This window comes from Carcharhinus amblyrhynchos, chromosome 26 (genome assembly GCF_965287045.1).
Source record: "Carcharhinus amblyrhynchos chromosome 26, sCarAmb.v2.hapA, whole genome shotgun sequence".
Taxonomy (NCBI): domain Eukaryota; kingdom Metazoa; phylum Chordata; class Chondrichthyes; order Carcharhiniformes; family Carcharhinidae; genus Carcharhinus; species Carcharhinus amblyrhynchos.
The window spans coordinates 20,905,487-20,927,926 of NC_137349.1; the positions used below are offsets into that span (position 1 = coordinate 20,905,487).

Sequence of the window (22,440 nt, forward strand, 5' to 3'; positions counted from 1 at the left end):
GCGGGTGACATTTTCCATAGGATGGTTGCGTCAATATTACAGTATCTCAGGGGCTTTAGCCACTGCTTGTAATATTGACAGTTGAAAGATTATGAGATAGAGGCAGTTGCTCAATGTGGTGGCCTATTGCACAGCCAGTGCACTCGCAATCCTTTGAGGACTCGGCCAGCATTTCACACTGCATCAAAATGTAATATCAGTTCCAGCTTTATCGAAGAATATTCATAAGAGCGGGATGCTGTCCCATGCTGCATACTTGATAGTTATTGCTGCAATACTCGGTGTTATCGTTCATTTTCATTTCTCTCGCATAATTATCTGGTGAAATCTGTTTAACCTTCAAAGTGAATGAGCGCCAAAGGTTCAGCACCACTCACTTCATCATTATCTTACGACTTGAATGAGAAGATTATAACAGAGCACACTTAGCCATTTTCGTCCTGCCTTCCGTCTTTTCCTCTGTGCCTGAAGGCAATATGTGGCATTAACCCTTTAAGTACTGAAAGATACTAGCCTCAAAATTAGTGATTGACATATTGGTGCACAACAGCTGAAAGAATTTACAAGGCAACCCTGTCAGTCTGCTATTTTAATCAGCATCATTCCATCTAAAATTAAATGAGTTAATTCCTCCATCCTAATAGCTGAGGTATTTGTCACTCAAATACATTAATTCACTAATATCACAAACATTACTCCTTTGATCAACATCTGCTGTAAAAGACAGATTACTTTACACTGGCACAACAGTGAGTACTGCTGCTTCACCGCGCCAGGGACTGAGGTTCAATTCCAGCCTTGGGTGACTGTCTATGTGGAGTTTGCACGTTCTCCCTGTGTCTGCCTGGGGTTCTTCCATTTACTCCGGTTTCCTCCCACAGTCCAAAGGTGTGTAGGTCAGGGAGGTTAGCAGAGTAAATACGTGCAGCTATGGGCATAGAGCCTGGATGGGTTGCTCTATTGCAGAGTCGGTGCAGACTCGATGGGCTGCGCAGCTTCCTCCTGCACTGTAGGCATTCTATGAATCCATGATTCTATGATTCCCTCAGTTGGGAGATCAAGATGCTCTGACAAAATAATGAAACTAAAATCAAAAACATGTAAGTGTTATCACCCAAAGATTGTGCGCATTGTTAAATTGCCGACAACAATTATTTCTGCAAGTTTTCATTTCATCAAATCGTAGAATCCCTGCAGTAGAGAAGAAGGCCATCGAGTCTGCACTGAATGTAATCCCATCCAGGTCCTGTCCCCACAACCCCATGCATTTATCCTAGCTGGTCCCTTTTACACTAAAGGGGCAATTTAGCATGGCCAATCCACTTAACCCGCACATCTTCGGACTGTGGGGGGAAACCGGAACACCCAGAGGAAACCCACGCAGACCACAGGGAGAACGTGCAGACTCTGCACAGACAGTGACCCGCGCCAGGAATCGAAGCTGGGTCTCTGGTGCTGTGAGGCCGGTGTGCTAACCGCTGTGCCACCGTGCCGCCCGATTCCAGGAACACGTCTGCCAGCTTCAGCTGAATGAAACAGTTACAAACTCCACTTTGTTCTGAAGAAGTTGAGAGCAGGATATTTCTGGTGCAAACCCAGTCTAGATTGATGTGCTCAGATTAGTCGATCGCGGTTCAGTACCCACCCACAATGCATGTCAGCTAAAAAAAAAGATTTTCTATAACTTTATAATGATGAATGGTGGAAAGGTAGAATTTGAAAAAAAAATACACAGAACCAAAGAGTATGCTGTGACCAATTGTATTCTTTTTGGAATAAATTGTCAGTTTATTGACTTCTTGTGCAACTAAAATTAGCACAAAATTTTAATTCTTCCCTTCAAAGGAAAATTAAGTCAGCAACTTGCCAAATTTATGTAAAGAATAAATGGAACAATGCAGCACAGGAGCAGGCCTTTCAGTCCAGCAAGCCTATGGCTTCTATCCTCTGTTCGCATCTTGTTCATGTGTCTCTTGAGATACACCTTGAACGTTGCTAATGTGCCCACTTCCACCAGCTCCACTGGCATTGAGTTCCAAGCACCCTCTGTGTAAAAAACTTACCCTGCTCGTCTCCCCTAAATTTACCCCTCTCACCTTAAACCTGTGCCTGAAATGAAATGATTTGTTAAAACAAAATTAAAAAGTAGAGCTATCAAAATGCATGAAATGTAGAATTACAATATGGAAAATGATTGATGGTTTATTTATATTTTTAAAAGTTTAAAGGTCTATTTTATTAGTCACAAGTAGGCTTACATTAATACGGCAATGAAGTTACTGTGAAATTTCCCTAGTCGTCACAATCCTGCGCCTGTTCGGGTCAGTGCGCCAACACATCTTTCAAACTGTGGGAGGAAACCCATGCAGCCATGGGGAGAAGGTGCAGACTCCGCACAGACAGTGACTAATCTATCCCAAAAGAAGTCAAGGTGTTTTTCCTTACCCACAGGGTTGGTGGGGGGCTACATTTTTTGAATTTTGTTTCACCCTTTCAGGACGCCAGCGAGGCAATTGTTTAAAAATGTAGGCTGTGCATTTGTTTAATTGTGATATAAAGGTTTGTCTAACAATATGTGACTGAGGTTTCCTTTAAAGTAAACCTTTCCGCGCTCCCAGACCAGGTGCTTCCCATTACACTCGAGATCCTAACAACATATTTGTTTCGGGCAATATTTCACTCGTACGCATACATAAATCTACGTAGCGTCTCATATGGTTGTTTTTAGTGGTAGCTACATTTTCCTTATTACGTGGTTTTGCTCCTTTTCCAACAGCCATAAAAAAAAGAGTTAAAAAAAATCCTATCTGGGCTGGATTTGTGAAAACGAACATCTAAATTCTCATTCCTTGGTTTTGATCAACTGCCAAAGTCCACAGAACGGAACCAGACTACATTTGCCCTCACTTCCTCAGGTGTACACATGTGGGGGCTTATGCCTGGGTGCCATGTGTGCGCCTGTTGAACAAATCACTGGCGTTACATTGATCTGGGAGATCACAGCACACACATTCTGTTCTTTTATTGACTGCTCTATATGTTCGGGGAAGTCTTTGTTGGAGGAAGAGCAGATTGACATGAATTTGCTGAAAGCTGCTCCTCCTTTGCGGCTGAAAGATTGGACAGAATCTACCCAGCCTTTTATGGAGGCGGGTTTGAATCCGGGACTGGAAACAGATTGCCAGAGTCGTGCATTCAGATGAGTTCCCTGGGCCATCGGTGCTTCCGATGATCTTATCAGGGGTGGGTGCACTGCAGCAATTCAGGGCTCTTGGAACACCGGTTGGCAAATTGGGATCACTTTATTGGGGGAAAGACTGCCATTACCAGGATCTTCCTGAGGTCAGAGAGATCCACCCTGCTGCAGCAAATACTTGTGGGTGGCATCCCATTGGCACGCCTGGGGCTAACAATGTCTCCTCTAAGTCTCTCCATTCTGGAATCCCGGAGATCAGAGGATGGCCGCAAGCAATCCCACAAAGCTGTTTCCTCTTTACAGCGAAGGCTTGTCAATGGCAGCCGTTCTTCATTTTGAAATCACATGCACACGGGTTCAGAGACTGCTGTCCTCTCCTGGCTGTGTTTGTTACCAATACTGGTATTTCACTCCACTTCGAATGATGGAGTAGGCAGTGGGCAGGAGTAATTATTAAACAGTTACTAAAGTTGTAGGCAATATCTTACAATTTTTTAAACTAGTATTTCTCATCCCCTGGATCTACTGGACACTGAAGAAGCTTACCCAGTGCTCCAGGAAATGTTTTTGATAGCCCGTTAGTGACACAGAGAGAAGAGCTGTGTGCAGCTGGGAGTGCACAACCCCAAGCTCTCTGCATCATGCTGGAAACTGGATTGGCAGCATGGTAATTAAATCAGGCTCTGCCAGTTAAGAATGAGCTCTGCAATTAAGGTCACCGACTATTAGATACCACATAAACACGGGCAATGGACATGGAATAGTATGTGAATACCCTCCTCTGCCTAGGGCAGCATCTTTAAGTGAACAGTTCCTAGTTGCTACTTCTTTGAAGGTGACATTGTTAAAAATCCGTGCAACATCAGTTAAATAAATCTGCACTCTTCAGGTAACGAGATGGGCGGAACAAAGTGACACCATTGGTACTCAGCGCCTGCACAGACCTGTGCACATCCTTAGGTGGGTATTGCCGGCTATCTTTGTCACCATCTTATGCTGACAGCAGATACAATAGTGCCCTTCCTGCCTCATTAGTACTGTTAACACTGTTCAATCTTCAGATGACTCACTTGACGAAGGAACAGCACTCCGAAAGATTGTGCTTCCAAATAAAACTGTTGGACTTTAACCTGGCGTTGCGAGACTTCTTCTTATGGAACAAGTTTGTTCGGAAACCAACTTTACCAGGAACTGAGGTCTTGTAATAACGTTATTTATATCTGACCACAATCACAAAACTAGCGATTCCAAAATGGCCACAACATTTCAAAATGTAAGTTTAAAGGATAATCAAAGGACTCAACCATTTATATTTTTAATGTTTTTCTATTGGATTCTAACTTTCCTGATTTCTGATAACAGGCAGGAATTCTACCAGCCTGCCCACTACGGGAATCAGCAAGGGTGAGGAACGGAGAATGGGAAGGTCCTTGGGTGGGATTTTCTAGTTCCTAGTCAGGCAAGGCTGTAAAATCCCACCTGTTTTTTAAAATTTTTTTTCGGTTTAATAGTTAATAAATTTGCTGTCTCTTTCAGTCAAATCTTGGTTGGTTGATGCTTTATTGTTCATACACCTTAAACAGTTAAATCAATTTGGATTCAGAAAAGGCATATCCTCATGAAAAATAAACTTAAATCTTTGTAAGGATCAATCAAGGAGGATGAATAGAGGGGAACCAGTTCCCATCAGGCCAGAGTGCCATGGCGAAACAGAAAGATGGGTCGGCTGGAATATTATCGTTCTTTCACTGATGGTCCATCCTTAAACAAAAGGATGTGTGAATTCCCTGAGCTGCTATGAATGTTCACATTTAATTAGAAATTTGTTTGTGCCTCGTGATCATCTGGAAATCAGAAGAAAAATGATTTTCAGTTGCCATTTTAATGGACTGTTTGAGCTCAACATTTTTAAAATATTGATTGTAAGGCAATTTTATTGTAAAAACCATGATCTTTAGGGTATTTGACTGACGTTTCCTGGCCCCTGGCTGCAACTTAGCTGAAAGATCTGGCAGAAACTAGATTGTTATTGTTATAATAATCAAGGACCCCATGCACGCTGACATTCTCTCTTCCACCTTCTTCCATTGGGAAAATGATACAAAAGTCCAAGGACACTTAACAACTGACCCAAGAACAGCTTCTTCCCTACTGTCATCAGACTTTTGAATGGACCTGCCTTATATTGAATTGATCTTTCTCTACACCCTAACTGTGACTGTAACACTACATTCTGCGCCCTTTCCTTTCCTTCCCTATGTATGATATGCTTTGCCTGTATAGCGTGTAAGAAACAATACTTTTCACTGTATATTAATATATATGACCATAATGAATCAAATCAAGTCAAAAAACAAAGGAAATTTTCTTGTCTTAGAAGGCTCTTGGCCTTTGGTACATTTTCCAAATCTTGACCCTTTGGTGACTGTGTTTTATTCACCTGAGTAATCTTCTTCAAGGTGGCCAATTAAGAGCAGCGGGTGGGTTCCTGAGGTAGGAGGCCCAATCAGAGAGCCCATAGATATGGACAGCAATGTGGAAGACAACTGCTTGACATAGTCATACTCATGGAATCACTTACAGTTAATGTCCCAGACACACCTTCTCACCAGCAGATCAGACCCAGCAGAGGTGGTGGCACTGTGGTATACAGTCAGGAGGAGGTTGCCTTGGGAGTCCTCAACATTGAATCTGAACCTCATGAAGTGCCATGAGCACCAGGTCAAACATGGCCAAGCAAACCTCCTCCTGTTTACCAGATACCGTCTCCCTCAGCTGATGAATCGGTACTGCTCCATGTTGAAAACAACTTGAAGGAAGCACTGAGGGTGGCAAGGATGTGGAATGTATTCTGGATGAGAGACTGGCTTGGCAGTACCTCCACAGACTGAGCTGGTCAGGTCCTAAAGGACATAACTGCTAGATTGAGCAGAATGGAAAATTGCCCAGGTAAGTCCTATACACACAAAACAGACCAAATCCAACCCAACAATCACCACCCCATCGGTCTACTCTCAAGGTCACCAACAGTGCTATCAAGCGGCATTCACTCAGCAATAATCTGCTCATGGATGCTGTTTAGGTTCCACCAGAGTTACTCATCTCCTGACCTCATTACAACCTTGATTCAAACATAGACAAAGGAGTTGAATTCCAGAGGTAAGAGTGACTGTCTTTGACTAATTAAGGAATCAAGCTACCAAAACTGGAGTCAAAGGGAATCAGGGGAAATCTTTCTGCTGGTTGGAGTCATACCTGGCACAAAAGAAGATGGTTGTGGTGGTTGGAGGTCAATCATCACAGCTCCAGGACATCAGGATTGCAAGAGCTCCTCAGGATAGTGTACTATCTTCAGATGCTTCATCAATAACCTTTCTTCCATCATAAGGTTAGAAGTGGGGATACTCACAGATGACTACACAGATGTGGCTACAAGAACAGGCCAGAAGTTCGAAATACTGCGGCAAGTAACTCACTTCCTAACTCCCCATAGCCTGTCCATCATCTACAAGGCACTAATCAGGAGTGTGATGGAATACTCCCCACTCACCTGGATGGGTGCAACTCCAACAATACTCAAGAAGCTTGACACCATCAGGATAAAGCAGTCCGCTTGATTGGCACCACATCTACAAACATCCACTCCCACTGATGCTCAGTAGCAGCAGTCTGTACTATCTACAAGATGGACTGCAGCAATTCACCAAAGTTCCTTAGACACCACCTCCCAAACCAACAACCACTTCCACATAGAAGGAACACCACCACCTGCAAGTTCCCCTCCAAACCACTCACCATCCTGACTTGGAAATATGTCACCATTCCTTCGCAGTCGCTAGGTCAAAATCCTGGAATTCCCTTCCTAACGGCATTTTGGGTCAACCCACAACATGTGGACTGCAGCAATTCAAGAAGGCAGCTCACCACCACCTTCTCAAGGGCAACTAGGGATTGGCAATAAATGCTGGTCCAGCCAGTGATGCCCATGTCTCATGAATAAAATAAAATTAAGCCAAAGTTGTGGACTAGAGGATCTCATTGGATATGACTTTCATGATACATAGACCCTAGAATTCAGGATTGCTTTCCACTATGTATTCTTTGAGTACTTGCTACCCCTTTCTCATATTTATCAGTCTTACGAATGGCACTATCCATTCACTTTAAAGCTTCAAAAGTGTGTAGAGAAATGTAGAGAAGTGAAGGTGATGGTTTCATGTTGTTTTTTCTGACTTGGAACATGACTAACGTCTAATAACTCAAAGATGTGTAAATTTATAGCAATTGTTCTTTGTGAGCTTAGAGGGATAAGCTAAACCACCTGTCAGCAGGAGGATTATATGTTGCACAATGAATTTTAGAGCATGAAACATGGAAAGAATTGTATGGGCCTCTAGCCAGATGGGTGTAGAGGGGGCGATGGGGTTCGTAAAACAGAGGTTGCTGCATCTCAAGGTGAATCAGCTGCCTTCGCCAAGGAGGCAGGCAGACCAGTAAAATCCCTCTTCTGCATTTCGCTGGTTTGGCAGGGTGGTCCCCCGCTGCATGAAGGTGCTGTCACCTTCATGGAGGTGGCCTCATTGCTACAGTCGAGGGGTGAGGATGCGGACGAGTGCCACTGGAGCTTGAAGCGTCATGGCCCATAGCAATGGTTGCCCTCTCAGCGCCCGCAGGAAGAATTTCTCCTCAAATCCTCAACCCCTGAATTTTTTACCTTGAAGTTATTTTGAAGGAGTTTGCATGTTCGCCTTGTGCCTGTGTGGGTTTCCTCAGGTGCTCCGGATTCCTCCCACAGTCCAAAGACGTGCGGGTTAGGTTGATTGGCCATGTTAAATTGCCCCTTAGTGTCGGGGGGGGGGGCTAGCAGGGTAAATACGTGGGGTCCAGGTGGGATTGTTGTCATTGCAGGTTCAATGGGCCGAATGGTCTCCTTCTGCATGGCAGGAATTCTATATGTTTCTATGATTCTATGAACATACCTACCTGGAGGCAGACCCAAGGCTTACTTGTGACTAATAAATAAACTTAATAAAAACTCTCACACTCTCACTCATGCTCATTCACTCATCACACCCCCGCCCCCTCTCCAGGCCTGGGAGATTTGAAGATTAATATCATGGAGGAGTGATTGGGGTGAGGTGTGAAGGTGGCACTCTCTCTCTGCCCTATCTAACATCCCAGCCAACCTGGGGCTCATTGTTGCTGCAGCCACTGGTCCTCCTCGCCTCAGCGGCTCACTTAGCCACCTTGATGTGGGCACAAGTTCTTTAGTCCTTTTATGGGTTGGTACTTACGTGGGAAGGCAAGAGTGTGATCAAGGGCAGATTGTACCCTGGCTGTCGAAAGTAATTCCCCATGGACTTGGGCTCACATGCCAGGCCATTCAGATCTTAAACCCTGGAACAGAGCAGCCCATCGGGCTCTCGTGCGCAAGTACATTGAGGCACAAGGCAGCCACTTGAGAGAGGTTGGTGTGGTCGATAATGGCAAAGGCAAAAGTTGCAAGTTGAACCTGGGCCTCCTGATGGCACAAAAGCTGATATTTTGCATTTTTCAACCTTTCTGCTGACAGACCTTCAAACTCCTCTGATACACTTGGCAATATCCAGCACTAATCCCCTCTAAATCCAAATAAGCTTTCTGAACACCTCCAACACTGAACACAATATTCCCTCTCACTCTGCAGCAACAAAAGAAAGTTTAAAACAATTCTCCTGGATGACCCAAGTTAGTAGTGGATCCCTCATGCAGTTGAAGGTATGATCACATTAAGACCTTAAGTGTGGGCATTAACAGGATCTAAGGTCCAAGATGTAAGATCGGGCTCTGAAACAATCTTCGGAGCTGTTTGACATCGTAGTTTACCCAACATGCCTGAGCACAACATGTCAATGTTAACGTGCCTACAATCATGGCACACCAACAACGGGAATGACCAGAACTGGGTTTGCTGCCTTTTAAAGAGCTCCAGGCTTCCCTAGCTCCAGCATCAAAGCATCTCAGAGTGAAATTTTGCAGCCTATTTTATCTTCAACCATAAGAATACAATTACTCATTAGTTGCTGTTCTGTTTGAATTTTGTCTATCAGTTACAAGAGGACACACGCTTAAGGTGAGAGGTGGTAAGTTTAGGGGAGGCATGCGGGGAATATTTTTCACTCAGAGGGTGGTGAGTGCCTGGAACTCACTGCCAGTGGAGGTGGTGGAAGTAGGCACGTTAGCAACATTCAAAATATATCTTGATAGACACATGAATGGGGGGGCGAGAGGAGGGATAGAAACCACGTTTCAGTGCAAGCTTTGTGGGCCGAAGGGCCTGTCCTTGTGCTGTATTGTTCTTTGTTCTTTTTTGAAATAAAGTTGTCTGTGTTTGGCGGATGCATACGCCAAATCAGGGTACTAGCATCTGTTCGTATCTTCAGTTTGAGATGTTATGCAAATTCATGGGAGGATGAATTTAAAGTGACGTCCTGCTGTGATCCAGGCTAATAACATGCTTGGATGTTGCTGCCCTATGGTGCTCTAACTCTGTTTGATAAGACTATCTCGCTTTTGCTAAGGAAAACATACATCAGCAGAAGCCTTACAAAGATTATCCATCATCCAGAAGGTTAAGAGAATGTATCATCGTAGGAAACATGAAGGCCAGAATAAAATTTTATTGATCCAGTGCTGAGAAACTTTTGTTCTACATAAATACCTATTTAACTGAGTCAATTTCTCAGTTGCCTTGGAAAATGCAGTAAAATTGTAGGTTTTGTAATTTCACCAATGGAATGACGTTTCCACTGATTCTGGGAACACCTTGAAGAGGGCAGCACGATGGTAAAGGGTTAGCACTGCTGCCTCACAGCGCAGTGTGAGAACTGGGTTCAATTCCTGGCTTGGGTCACTGCCTGTGTGGAGTCTGTATGTTCTCTCCATGTCTGCGTGGGTTTCCTCCGGGTGCTCCAGTTTCCTCCCACATTCTGAAAGACGTGCTGGTTAGGTGTATTGATCTGAACAGGCGCCAGACTGTGGCGACCAGGGAAATTTCACAGTAACTTCATTGTAGTGTTAATATAAGCCTTACTTGTGATGAATAAATAAAAGAACTTTAACCCCAGCAACAAATTTTATACTTACAGCGTGATATGCAATTAATTATCCATATTTTATTTTAAAGTTTATTTATTAGTGTCACAAGTAGGATTACATTTATGCTGCAATGAAGTTATTGTGAAAATCTCCTAGTTGCCACACACTAGTGCCTGTTCAGGTACACTGAAGGAGAATTTAGTGTAGCCAATGCACCTAACCAGCATAGGAAAAATGGGCAGACTCTGCACAGATAGTGACCTAAGCCAGGAATTGAACCCAGATCCCTGGCGCTGTGAGGCAGCAGTGCTAACCACTGTGCGCCTCCATTATATTCTATTATTCTATTATCATATCATGTTCTATGTAGAGACAGTGAAAAGTTTTTTTTATAGCCAATCTGAGTGATAAAGCAATGCAGTAAATTTAATATGAGACAATGAGAATGGTTAACCCTTGTAATTGAACATTTCATTTGCCAGGAGGGGAGAATCTGACAGATGAGCTGCCTTCCTGTGAACTGATATCAAATGTCTTTGACAATGACCAGCTAATCTGGCATTAGAGATAAACAACAACATGATAGGCAGAATTTTCCCCTTGGGCTTTAAAACTTCCTCCTCCCCCCACATCAGGGCCAAATTGGGAGGTGGGGTCAGGTGGCCACACTATGGAGGGAACACTGTAATCACCCCCTCTGGTAAAATAGCTTCAGGAGTCATGCTTCCTCGTTCATATGAACATAGGAAATTGGAGCAGAAGTAGGCAGATTCAGCCCTTCGAGCCTGCTCCGCCATTCAATTGGATCACGGCTAATCTCTTCCTGGTCTGAAATCCACCTCCCGACCTCTTTCTCATATCCCTTTATCCCTTTTTTTATCAGAAATATACCTACCTCCTTCTTGAAACCAGTGATTCAGACTCCCCCGTGCTATGGGGCAGTGAGTTTCACAAATTCACCCACCTCTGCGGGAAGTAGTTCCTCCTGATCTCCGTTTTAAGTCAATCTCTATCAACGTAGACCTGCAACCTCTTGTTGTAGATTCACCCACAGGGGGAAACATTGTTTACTTTATCAATCACTTTTAGTATTTTATATAACTCGATCCCTACTCATCCTTCTAAACTCCAGCGAGTATAAGTTGAATCTCTCCTCATGCCTCAACCCTTTCAATTTCACTTTGCACTCAGTAAACTAGAAGTGCTGAAAATCAACAAATGTCCATTTTGCACATAGAGTACAGTGTATGGCCTTCGAGATAGCTTCAGAAATGTAACATAACGAAGGCACTTGCTACATGACTGCAAACATTTCCTTCTTTCTTCACCCTGTTACTGAACCTGTTGAACAATGAGATGAAACTAATGTTTTCTGCATTAACCTTTCAGGGAATTGATAGTTTTACGAGGGAACAAACAGACGTGGTGAGAGCTGGACTAACAGCAGACAAAGGTGAGGCTGGTGGCTATGTCTGTCTCGCACTCTTTTAACCCACTTTGCACATCAGTAAAGTCAGCCTGATTCATACTGAAGTGATCAGAATTCAGGTACACTGATGCACAGGTCTGTTAACTATGTCAGTGTGTGAAATACACTCAAGGCTGCCATATTAAATACAGTCAGATTGCAGAAAATTATAACATTAAACAGATTCTACCATTAGGCAACCTTTTCTTACAAACACTTGCAAACATTTCTGAGTCATTTTGAAGTCATTTACAATTTAAAGGTTTGGAATCAGAAATCCAACATTTCTCTGGAGCACAGGCTATTTATTTTCATCTGTTTTTATCTCCAAAATTAAATTTTTTTTTTGTTCAATGCTTGTCCAACTAAGCTACTTGTTTGAGTCAAACAAGATGAGCGTTGTGTAGGAGATTGAATGTAAAGAGTACATTTGAGGAAGGCATCTGGAGTTGGAGGATCAGGAGTGATCATTTTTGACATTCCCATTACCTTCGGGAATTTCATGGCTTGGTTGTGGCTCAGGTTGACTCAGAGCATAAGGTTTGGATTGAGGAACGTTAGCAGTCATCAGTCCTGTTTGCTGAAGTCATTTCCATTGCCTTATGTAACTCAGAATCAACATTTTCTTGCCAGAAACATCACCCTTAGAGTTTAGTAACTCCAACATTAATTGGCCGAAGCTTAGAAATGCTCCGAACAGGAAGTTGCACGTGCATTGGGCTCAAACTTTCAGGATACAGAAAACAAATGTAGCCTTCAGAAACCACAGAAATCTTTCAAGGTTGGTGATTGAAATGGTAAATGAAAACACCTAGGCCTTTCCCCTTTATCAATGAGCAGAAGGGGAAGCTCTCATGTCTGTTCATATTGGTGGCTACAAGTTGCACTGTCTTGGATCGCTTTACCACTAAGGCATTCAAGGTTCATAGAATCATAGTATCCCTCATCTCATCAAGTGTGCACTGACCACAATCCCACCCAGACCCTATTCCCAGAACCCTCATTTACCTTGCTAATCCCCCTGATACTAAGAGGCAATTTAGCATGGCCAATCAATCTAACCCGCACATTTTTGGACCGTAGGAGGAAACCAGAGTACTCAGAGTACAGTCACGCAGACACGGGGAGTAAGTGCAAACTCCACATAGACAGTGACCTGAGGCTGGAATTGAACCTGGGTCCCTGGCGTGGTGAGATAGCAGTGCTGTTAAAGTTGCACAATAATCCTGTGTCATTGTGCTTGAACCCTTCATACATTCAAAGGAGTGCAGCGAAAGTTGATGATATCATTCCTTTTCTCATTACACGGATAACTTCATGTTATCACAAAGTTCAAGATTTCATTCATTTTCCAACCATTCTCGTACAGGCATAAACCTTTCCTAATATCTTCTCTGTCTTGCGTTGACCTTAGAGAGGTCGCTCAATCTGATTGCTTGTACAGTCTCCAATGGAATTGTCCAATTAAATTTATTGTGAAATTCCAGATAAACTTTTAGCACACACTGTCTTGAGCCATTCAAGAAATTTTGGTCCTTGGGTTTAGATGTGCACAGTTACTTCATGTTAAGACTGGAATTTCTACTTCAGGCCCATTTCCAGAGAGAATCCCATTGTGCTTAGTAGGTTTTTCCTAAAATACCAATTCTGATTGGGTATATTCCTGGAAAGTTCATCGCCTGACCTATCACCTACAACTGGTCAACAGAGAGAGAAACAGAGTCAAGTACCAAGAGAGACTGAGAATGAGACAGAGACAGAAAGCAAGTTACACACAAACCAAGTGACAGTTCTACACTAAGACTGAAACACTGAGATGTCTTTACTTAGTAAACATTCAGGGAATCAGACAAACAAGGAATCAATTGTCTGAAGAAGTGATGTATGGACTTAAAACGTTTACTCTGTGCTTCTCTTTCCACAGGTGGTGTTGGACCTGCTGAGTTTTTCCAGCATTTTCTTTTTTCATTTCAGATTTCCAGCTTTAGCAGTATTTTGCTTTCATTTCAGGAATGTTTTGAGTCTGTCATAGGTCTTTACCCATTGTACACAAAGAGGGAGATTGTTTCAGGTGGCACAGTGGTTAGCACAGCTGCCTCATAGCGCTAGGGATCTGGTTTCGATTCCAGTCCTGGGTGACTGTCTGTGTGGAGTTTGCATATTTGCCCTGTGTCTGCTTGGGTTTCCTCCGGGTACTCCAGTTTCCTCCCACACTCCAAAGATGCGTGGGTTAGGTGGATTAGCTATGTTAAATTGCCCCTTAGTGTCCCAAGATGTGTAGGCTAGAGGGATTAGCAGGGTAAATGTATGGAGTTATAGGTTAGTGCGGGGGTGGTGGGCCTGGGTAAGATGCCTGGCGAGCTGATGCAGGCATGATGGGCTGAATGGCCTCCTTCTGCACTGCAGGGATTCTATGATTCCATGATTAAAAACTAGGTAACTTCTGCTAAATTTTTGGGTCTGACTTTGTGGAATGTTTCAATGTTCCTGAATCGAGAGAAATGTTGCTCCTCAGTTGGCTAATTAGAAAGTATAACATTTGGATACCAAATAAATTAATTGTGTGACTCATCCAACACAAGGAAATGATGGGGAAGGCCCCTGAGTTTTGGCCAAGACTTGTTTCTTCCAATATTCACAATTCATTTTGCTGATAGGAACATAAGGGTAGGAGTAGGCCATTCAGCCCCTCGAGACTATTCCAGCATTCAGTAAGATCATGGCTGAGCTTACTGCTGCAACAGATACACAGCAGATACCATTTCCCTGGCCCTGCACTCAACCCTGGGACACCTAGATAACAAGGACACCTATGTCAGACTCCTATTTATTGACTACAGCTCGGCCTTCAACACTATTATTCCCATAAAACTCATCTCCAACCTCCATGGCCTGGACCTTGGTACCTCGTCAAGACTGGATCCTGAACTTCCTAACTCCCAGACCATAATCAGCAAGGATAGGCAACAGCACCTACTCCACAATCATCCTCAACACCAATGCCCCACAAGGCTGTGTTCTCAGCTCCCTACTATATTCCTTATAGGCCTATGACTGTGCAGCCAAATTCTCCTTCAATTCAATTTTTAAGTTTGCTGATGACACTACCGTAGTGGATCAGATCTCAAACAATGATGAGACAGAGTACAGGAATGAGATAGAGAATCTGGTGAACTGGTATGGCAACAATAATCTCTCCCTCAATGTCAACTAAATGAAGGAGAATGTCATCAACTTCAGGAAGCGTAAAGGAGAACATACCCCTGTCTACATCAATGGGGACGAAGTAAGCTTCAAGTCGAGAGCTTCAAATTTGTAGGTGTCCAGATCACCGACAACCTATCCTGGTGCCCCCATGCCAACACAATAGTTAAGAAAGCCCACCAATGCCTCTACTTTCTCAGAAGACAAAGGAAATTTGGCATTTCAGCTATGACTCTCAGCAACTTTGCCTCGGCAAAACAGCCAGCATAATTAAGGACCCCATGTGCCCCAGACGTTCTCTCTTCCACCTTGGGGAAAAAGATGCAAAAGTCTGAGTCACGTACCAACCGACTCAAGAACAGCTTCTTCCCTGCTGCTGTCAGACTTTTGAATGGACTTACCTTGCATTAAGCTGGTCTTTCTCTACACACTAGCTATGACTGTAACACTACTTATTGCACTCTTTCATTTCCTTGTCTATGAATGGTATGCTTTGTCTGTATAGTGCGCAAGAAACAATACTTTTCACTGTATGTTAATGTATCTGCCAATAATAAATCAAATCAAAACAAATCAAAAATCAAACCTAACTCTATTTATCATGGTTCTATAATATCCTTAATATCCTTGACTAGCAAATACCCATCGATTTTGTTTGGAGCATGGAATAGTATTGATTTTTTTTTGTTAACTGGAAGTATGAATATGATGTGAGAAAATAGTTTTCATTCTATCATGGGGGGTGAGAATCATGATCAAGGACAGCATTTGTTACCCATCCCTACTGACCTTAGAGAAAGTGGTGGCGAACCATCTTCTTTTACTGTTACATGTAGGTACACCCAAAGTGCTATTATGGAGCGTGTTCCAGGATTGTGACCCAGTGACAGTGAAGAAACAGTGATTTAGCTTCAAGTCAGGATGGCGAGTGACTTGGAGAGAACTTGTAGAAGGTAATATTCTCATGCATCAACTGCCCTTGTCCTTTTCGGTGGTAAAGGTTGTAGAGTGTGGCAAGTTGCTGCAGTGCATCTGGCAGATGGTAGACAATGTTGCCAGTGTGCATTGGTGGTGGACAGGATGAATGTATTAACTAGTGGATAGAGTACTTACCAAGCGGACAGTTTTGTCCTGGATGGTACTTAGCTGCTAGAGCCCTGTTGGAGCTGCAGGTATCCAGGCAAGTGGAGACTAGTGTGTGATGGATTGTGAACAGGTTTGGGAATCAGAAGGTGAGTTACAAAACACCCAGTCTTTGAACCGTTCTTGTAGTGACAATACTCACATAGTAAGTTCCCGGTCAGTGGTAAATTGGATATTGATGGTGGGCACTTCAGTAATGATATTGAATTCCAAAAGAAGACCATTAGATTATCTTCTGTTGGAGGTGGTCTTTACCTGGCACTAGTGTGGCAAGAATGTCACTTGCCAGTTATCAGTCCAAGCCAAGAAATCCAGGTCTTACTTCATGAGGGCACAGACCATTTCAGTATCTGATGAGTTGTGAATGGTGCTGAACACTGTGAACATCGCCACTCTGACCTTATGTTGAAGCGAAGGTCATGAATGAAGCAGATGAAGATGGTTCAGAGTAGTGTGATTGTGCAGCTGAAATGATTGACCTCAAATAACTGCAAACACCTTTCCAATTATGGTAGACATGACTCCAACCAGTGGAGAATTTTTCCCCTGATTCGCACTGGCTTCAGTTTTGCCAGGACACCTTAATGGCAAACTTGGTTAAATTATGTCAAAGGCAATCGCCCTCACCTCACCTTTGAACTTTAGATCTTCTGTCCAAGGCTGGAATGACATCTGAAGTTGTGTGGCCTTGGCAGAACCCAAGCTGAGTATCAGTAAGCATTGCTGAGTAAGTGCCATTTGCCAGCACTGTTGATGACACCTTCCATCATTCTTTTGATGTTTGTGAGTCAACTGATGGGGTGCTAATTGGTTGGGTTGGATTTGTCCCACTTTCTGTGTAAAGGACAGACCTCAGCAATTTTTCTGTTAGATACCAGTGTTGAATTCATACTGGAACAACTTGTTTAGGGGCACATCTCACCATGAAGACCAATTCTCCAGTACTTTTTAAAAAATTCATTTATGGAAAGTGGCATCGCTGGCTTTGCCAACATTTATTGTCCATTCCTAATTGCCCTGAGAAGGTAATATTGAACTGCTCTCTTGAATCGCTATAGTCCCTGAGGCATAGTTGACTCCACAGTGTTGTGGAGGGAGGGATTTCCAGGATTTTGACTCAGCAACAGTGAAAGAATGATGATATATTTCCAAATCAGGATGGTAAATGGCTTGGAGGGGAACCTCCAGATGGTGGTATTCCCATGTTGCTGCTCTTGTCCTTCTAGACGGTAGCCACTGTGGATTTAGAAGATACTGCCTAAGGCATCTTGGTGAGTTCCTGCAGTGCCACTTGTAGACGATACACAGGTCTGCCACTGTTTGGTGCTGGTGGAGGGGAAGAATTGTTTTTGTAGAAGGGGTGCTTTGTCCTGGATGGTGCTGAGCTACCTGAATATTGTTGGAGATGCATTACTCTCCTGACTTTTTCCTTGTAGATAGTGGACAGGCTTTGGGGAGTAAGGAGGTAAATTACTGACCACAGTATTCAGAGTCTTTGCTCTGCTCTGGTAGCCATAGTATTTATATAGCTTGTCAGTTCTGGGCAACAGTTACCCTCAGGATGTTGATAGTGGGGGATCCAGCAATGGTAATGTCATTGAATATCAAGGGGCAATGGTTAGATCGCCTCTTGTTGGAGGTGGTGATTGCCTGGCATTTGTGTGGTATGGATGTTACTGGTCACTTGTCAGCCCAAGCCTGGATATTGCCCAGGTCTTGCTGCATGTGGGCATGGACTACTTCAGTAGTCACAAGTGATACTAAACATTGTGCAGTTATCAGCAAACATCCCCACTTCTGGTCTTATGTTGGAAGAAAGGTCATTGATGAAGAAGTTGAAGATGGTTGGGCCCAGGACACTCCCCTGAGGAACTCCTGCAGTGATGCCCTGGAGCTGAGACATTGTCAGACCCCATAGTCTTTACTGTATCCAGTGCCTTCAGTCATTTCTTGTTACTGGCATCTACGAAGGTGGGGACGTCAGCAGAAAGCTGAGATGAATCATCCACTTGACACTTCTGGCTAAAGGTGGTTGCAAAGTTTCAGCATTTTTTTTGCACTGACATGTGCATCATTGAGAATGTGGATTTTTTTTATTCTTTATTCCAATACAATCCAATCAAATCCAATCCAATTCAGGGTGCCAAAAAGTTGAGACATTCCCGATCCAAGCTGACAAGACAGGGCTCTCACCTCCTGTCCTGGGCTTGATCTACATGATCCAAGCTGATTGGAGTAGGTATAGCTCCTCCTCCAAGGCTTGATCTCATTTGCATCTTAACCAAAAGGCCTAGATGCCGCTTTAAAAAATTGCTTCAATTGAAGCTAAAATGTAACCTAATGACTTCAACCAAGTGCAGCATGCCGATACTACACTTGATCTTAGCCAAAAGGCCGAGAACATGGATGTTTTTGGAGTCCCCTCTCACGATTAGCTGTAACATGCTACGGTTTTAACAGACACAGGGAGGGATTTAACCAACCGCTCTCACCTTAAGGTCGGAAAATCTCGCCTGCAGTCAACAGACTTTTGCATGGTCTGTGTCCTGATCAGTACAATTCCTGTGGCTGGTGGGATGGGAAAATTCCACCCATGGACACAAGCATGTAAAAAACATATTAACCATTGTGCAGCAGCTACCATTATAACATTATTCAGATCATAACAATCAGTGATTTAACAATATGCAGAGCAACTGTAAATGTATCATGCTTTGGCTATTGCGAACACATTTAATTTTAAATATGTTGGAATTGTATTTAAAATCTTTATTTGAAAACTGTGATTTAGAAATATGTTGACATCATGCCACTATTATAGATGTTAAAGGCAAGGCTATATATCTAATATGGTAGGCACCATGTACGCACTGGTTCTGTGACCGAGGGGGCCCTCCCCTACATTGATAAAGGTTTCAGTATAGGTCAGCAAAGATTAGCAATGCACAAGAATCTGGCGGCATTAACCAGCTCCAACCGCAGGTTTTACATGAGGTGACAGAAATGATATGAGGGCCCAAACTGACCTTTGAACTTAAACCAGCCCACTAAGTCCCTGAGGAGCAGAGTATGGCAATCACAGGTGGCAGATACAAAATCTACTCGCATGGCAACACAGGCTCAACTTCACCCCCTCAAGAAAAACCTAATCGTCATTCATCACCGAGGATCACAGCTAACTATTTGGAGAATGGGATTATTTATATTGGTTTAAGGTATTTCGCTAGTCTGAAAATGAATTTATTGCTATATAGGCTAAGCTTTAAAAGTATATCACTCTGAACCTAAATCACTATTATAAATCCTTGAGTTTTTCCAGCAGGATGTTCAAGGGGATTCATTGTTACCTCACCAAGTATCCCATTTAATCAAAGATTTGCATTAAACACTTAACCCATCTTGTTTTTCGATGATGTATCCAATGCTAACACACTTATCAAAATATGCAGCTGCTTCCTTTTTAAGTTCACCTCCTCTACCAAGTGACATGGCATCACAAACTTCGAGCCATTGTAAAGAATTTACAATTAATTGAATTCAGAACACGGTACTCCCTGGACGCCTGTCAGAGGTCATCTGGTAACTCAAACTGGAGCTGTCTCACATTGTGGGGCACTGGTGCCCTCTCCCTGCCTCGCCTGTGCTTTGCAGTCAAATGAACTATTCTAACCCGACCCTATTTCATCGCCTGTACATCACTTAACGTACGACCCCCCGGAGACAGCTTGCAATGCACTGAACCATCTGTCAGTCCGCTTCTTAAAGACATGTCAACAGGTCCACAGAGGCGTGGGGGGGTGGACTGGGCAGAAGGAAACAGGGGTACAGGACAGGGATTGGTGGAGGGGGGGTTGGGGAGGGGGTAGTGGGGGAGTGCAGTAGGAGCAGTCTTGTATACAGGATAACATAATAAAAATGTTGTCCACTATTAGGATGGGTGTGTGGCAGAGCAGTCCAAGTATTTGAGATCATTCAAGCAGGAAGATTAATCAGAGGTCACCAGCTCATGTACAAGTCAAGAATAATTCTATTTGTGATCATGGTGTGCAATATATATTTCAATTTGGCAGGCTGACACTGGGTGCCACATGGGTCTGATCAGCTATAAAGATTACTATATAACTTTGCCCATTTTCTTTGTTCTTACACCTTTTATATCACAGTGATTATGTGTCGACAGTCCAACAGTATCGAATGTGTCATAGAATCATACTGAACCATACAGTGCAGAAGAAGGCCATTTGGCCCATTGAATTTGCACCGACCACGATCTGACCCAGGCCCTATCACCATAACCCTATGTATCTACCCTAGCTAGTCTCCCTGACCCTAAGGGGCAATTTAGGATGGCCAATCCACCTAACCCACACATCTTTGGAATGTGGAAGGAAACCGGAGCACCCGAAGCAAACCCGTGCAGACACAGGGAGAATGTGCAAACTCCACATGGATGGTGACTCAAGACAGGAATTGAACCCAGGTCCCTGGCACTGTGAAGTAGCAGTACTAACCACTGTGGTGCTCCATTCACTGAGTTGTGAGTCATCATCCAAGCAGACAACATGTGTAGTTCTTTTCCATTTCCAAATGAACTCAAACTGTTCAAAGTAGTGATGCTACTAATGCAGGTGGTAAATCTTACAGTCCCACTCCTAAGGCAAGTGATTGTGTTAGCATCTGTGATGAGTCCCATACATTTCTATACTTCCTGGGTAGAATAAATTTGCTGACCAATTTCATAGAGTTCCTATAGTATCATTCAGTCCATCAAATCAGCAGCAACTCTCCAACAGAGTATCCTAACCAGCCTCCCGTCTTATCCCAGTAACCCCACACATTTACCCTGCTAATTCTCCCTAGCCTATAGATTCTTCTGAAACAAAGAGGTAATTTAGCAAGGGCCCTCCACCTAACCTGCAAAACTTTGGACTGTGGGAGGAAACAGGAGCATCCAAAGGAAACCCACACAGACACAGGGAGAACATGCAAACTTTACACGGACAGTAACCCAAGGCTGGAAGTGAACCTGGGCCCCTTGTGCTGTGAGGCAGCAGTGCCACTGCGCCACTCAAAGTTTAGCAAAAGGCCAAATGGAAGTGCAGATCCAAGTGCAAGATCAATTGTCATGAGTACCAAAATTTGACAAGAAAAGTATCTCGAAAGAAAATGTGAAACTTAGCTTATTTAATGAATAAACTCCCTTTATTTCAATTTCTAATGGACAGTTGTGAATAATCCCACGTATTTCGGGTGGCTGTAGTTCTTTTTTCTATTGTGGAAATCCGCAATCTCTGTACTATAGTCAGATAAACATTTATTTTGGTGAGTTTCTCATAGTCGGTATGGGTTGACCTCAATAAGTATGAACGGATTATGTGGCGCGACCATTTATGTGAAGTCAACAACATTGATTTATCAATCAGTTTGAATCTAGTGGACAGTGAAAAAATCATTACCCTCAATGACGTAGTCAAAAGACAATGCATGTCAACTGAATCTATAATTTCATGCGATTTGTATAGAAATATCTCAACAATGAGTGTCTGCCACAAACATATCTCTCAATTAATTAATCAGCCATGTTTAATTAAATGACTTTCCTTGAAAAGCAGCAACGTTGGAATTAATTTCTGAACTTTATATTCACATTTATAAAGCTCATCTTGGATTGTGATCCATTACTGCATTCAGGAAAATAACTCAAGAATTGAATTACAATGGCAAAGGCATTCTGGTAAGAAGACTGTCAAATCTGATAATATTTTGTTTTAACTATTAATGGTGTTAAAAATCTTAAAATTACATAACGTAATGCACCCAGCTCCTGTTGCAAACAGTCATACAGTGGAAATGTACACATTAAATCATAGAATCAAAGAAGCAACATGATTCTTTTTTAAAGATAGGAGTATGATTAATGCAACACCACCTTAATACATTGAGGGATAGTGCTCTTACAGATAGGACCTGAGTTTTATAATCCTCACTTATCCATACAGCAAGCCCTTTGGTTCAGCTCAAACACCCTTATACACTTCCTAATAGCTAGTTATGGGACTGTTTGCTGCCCATTTGGGGCAGATACAATTCAGTAGGATTAAAGTTTCTCCCAGTAATGGTTCAATCATTCAAGCCTCACTGATGTACTCCAAAATCTGATTTTAATTGATGCCAGGCGGTTGACATTGGCACACAAGGGAAACTTCTTGCTCCCAGTCTATTCAAAGAAAGGAGATTTCGCTGTGTTTGCGTGTGTCAGATGGTCAGCATGAGGTGGGGCACATAACAGCCCATAGAAAAATGGGCAAAGAGTCCAAATTGCTGGGCAATTTATAACCCCCAGTGTGATGAT

At 43.1% G+C, this 22,440-nt stretch overlaps 1 pseudogene; it reads right to left on the reverse strand.

Moving 5' to 3' along the window:
• Window positions 1–18,295: 18,295 nt before the first annotated feature.
• On the reverse strand, window positions 18,296–18,496 carry LOC145358941 (U2 spliceosomal RNA; annotated as a pseudogene).
• Between the last annotated feature and the right edge of the window lie 3,944 nt (window positions 18,497–22,440).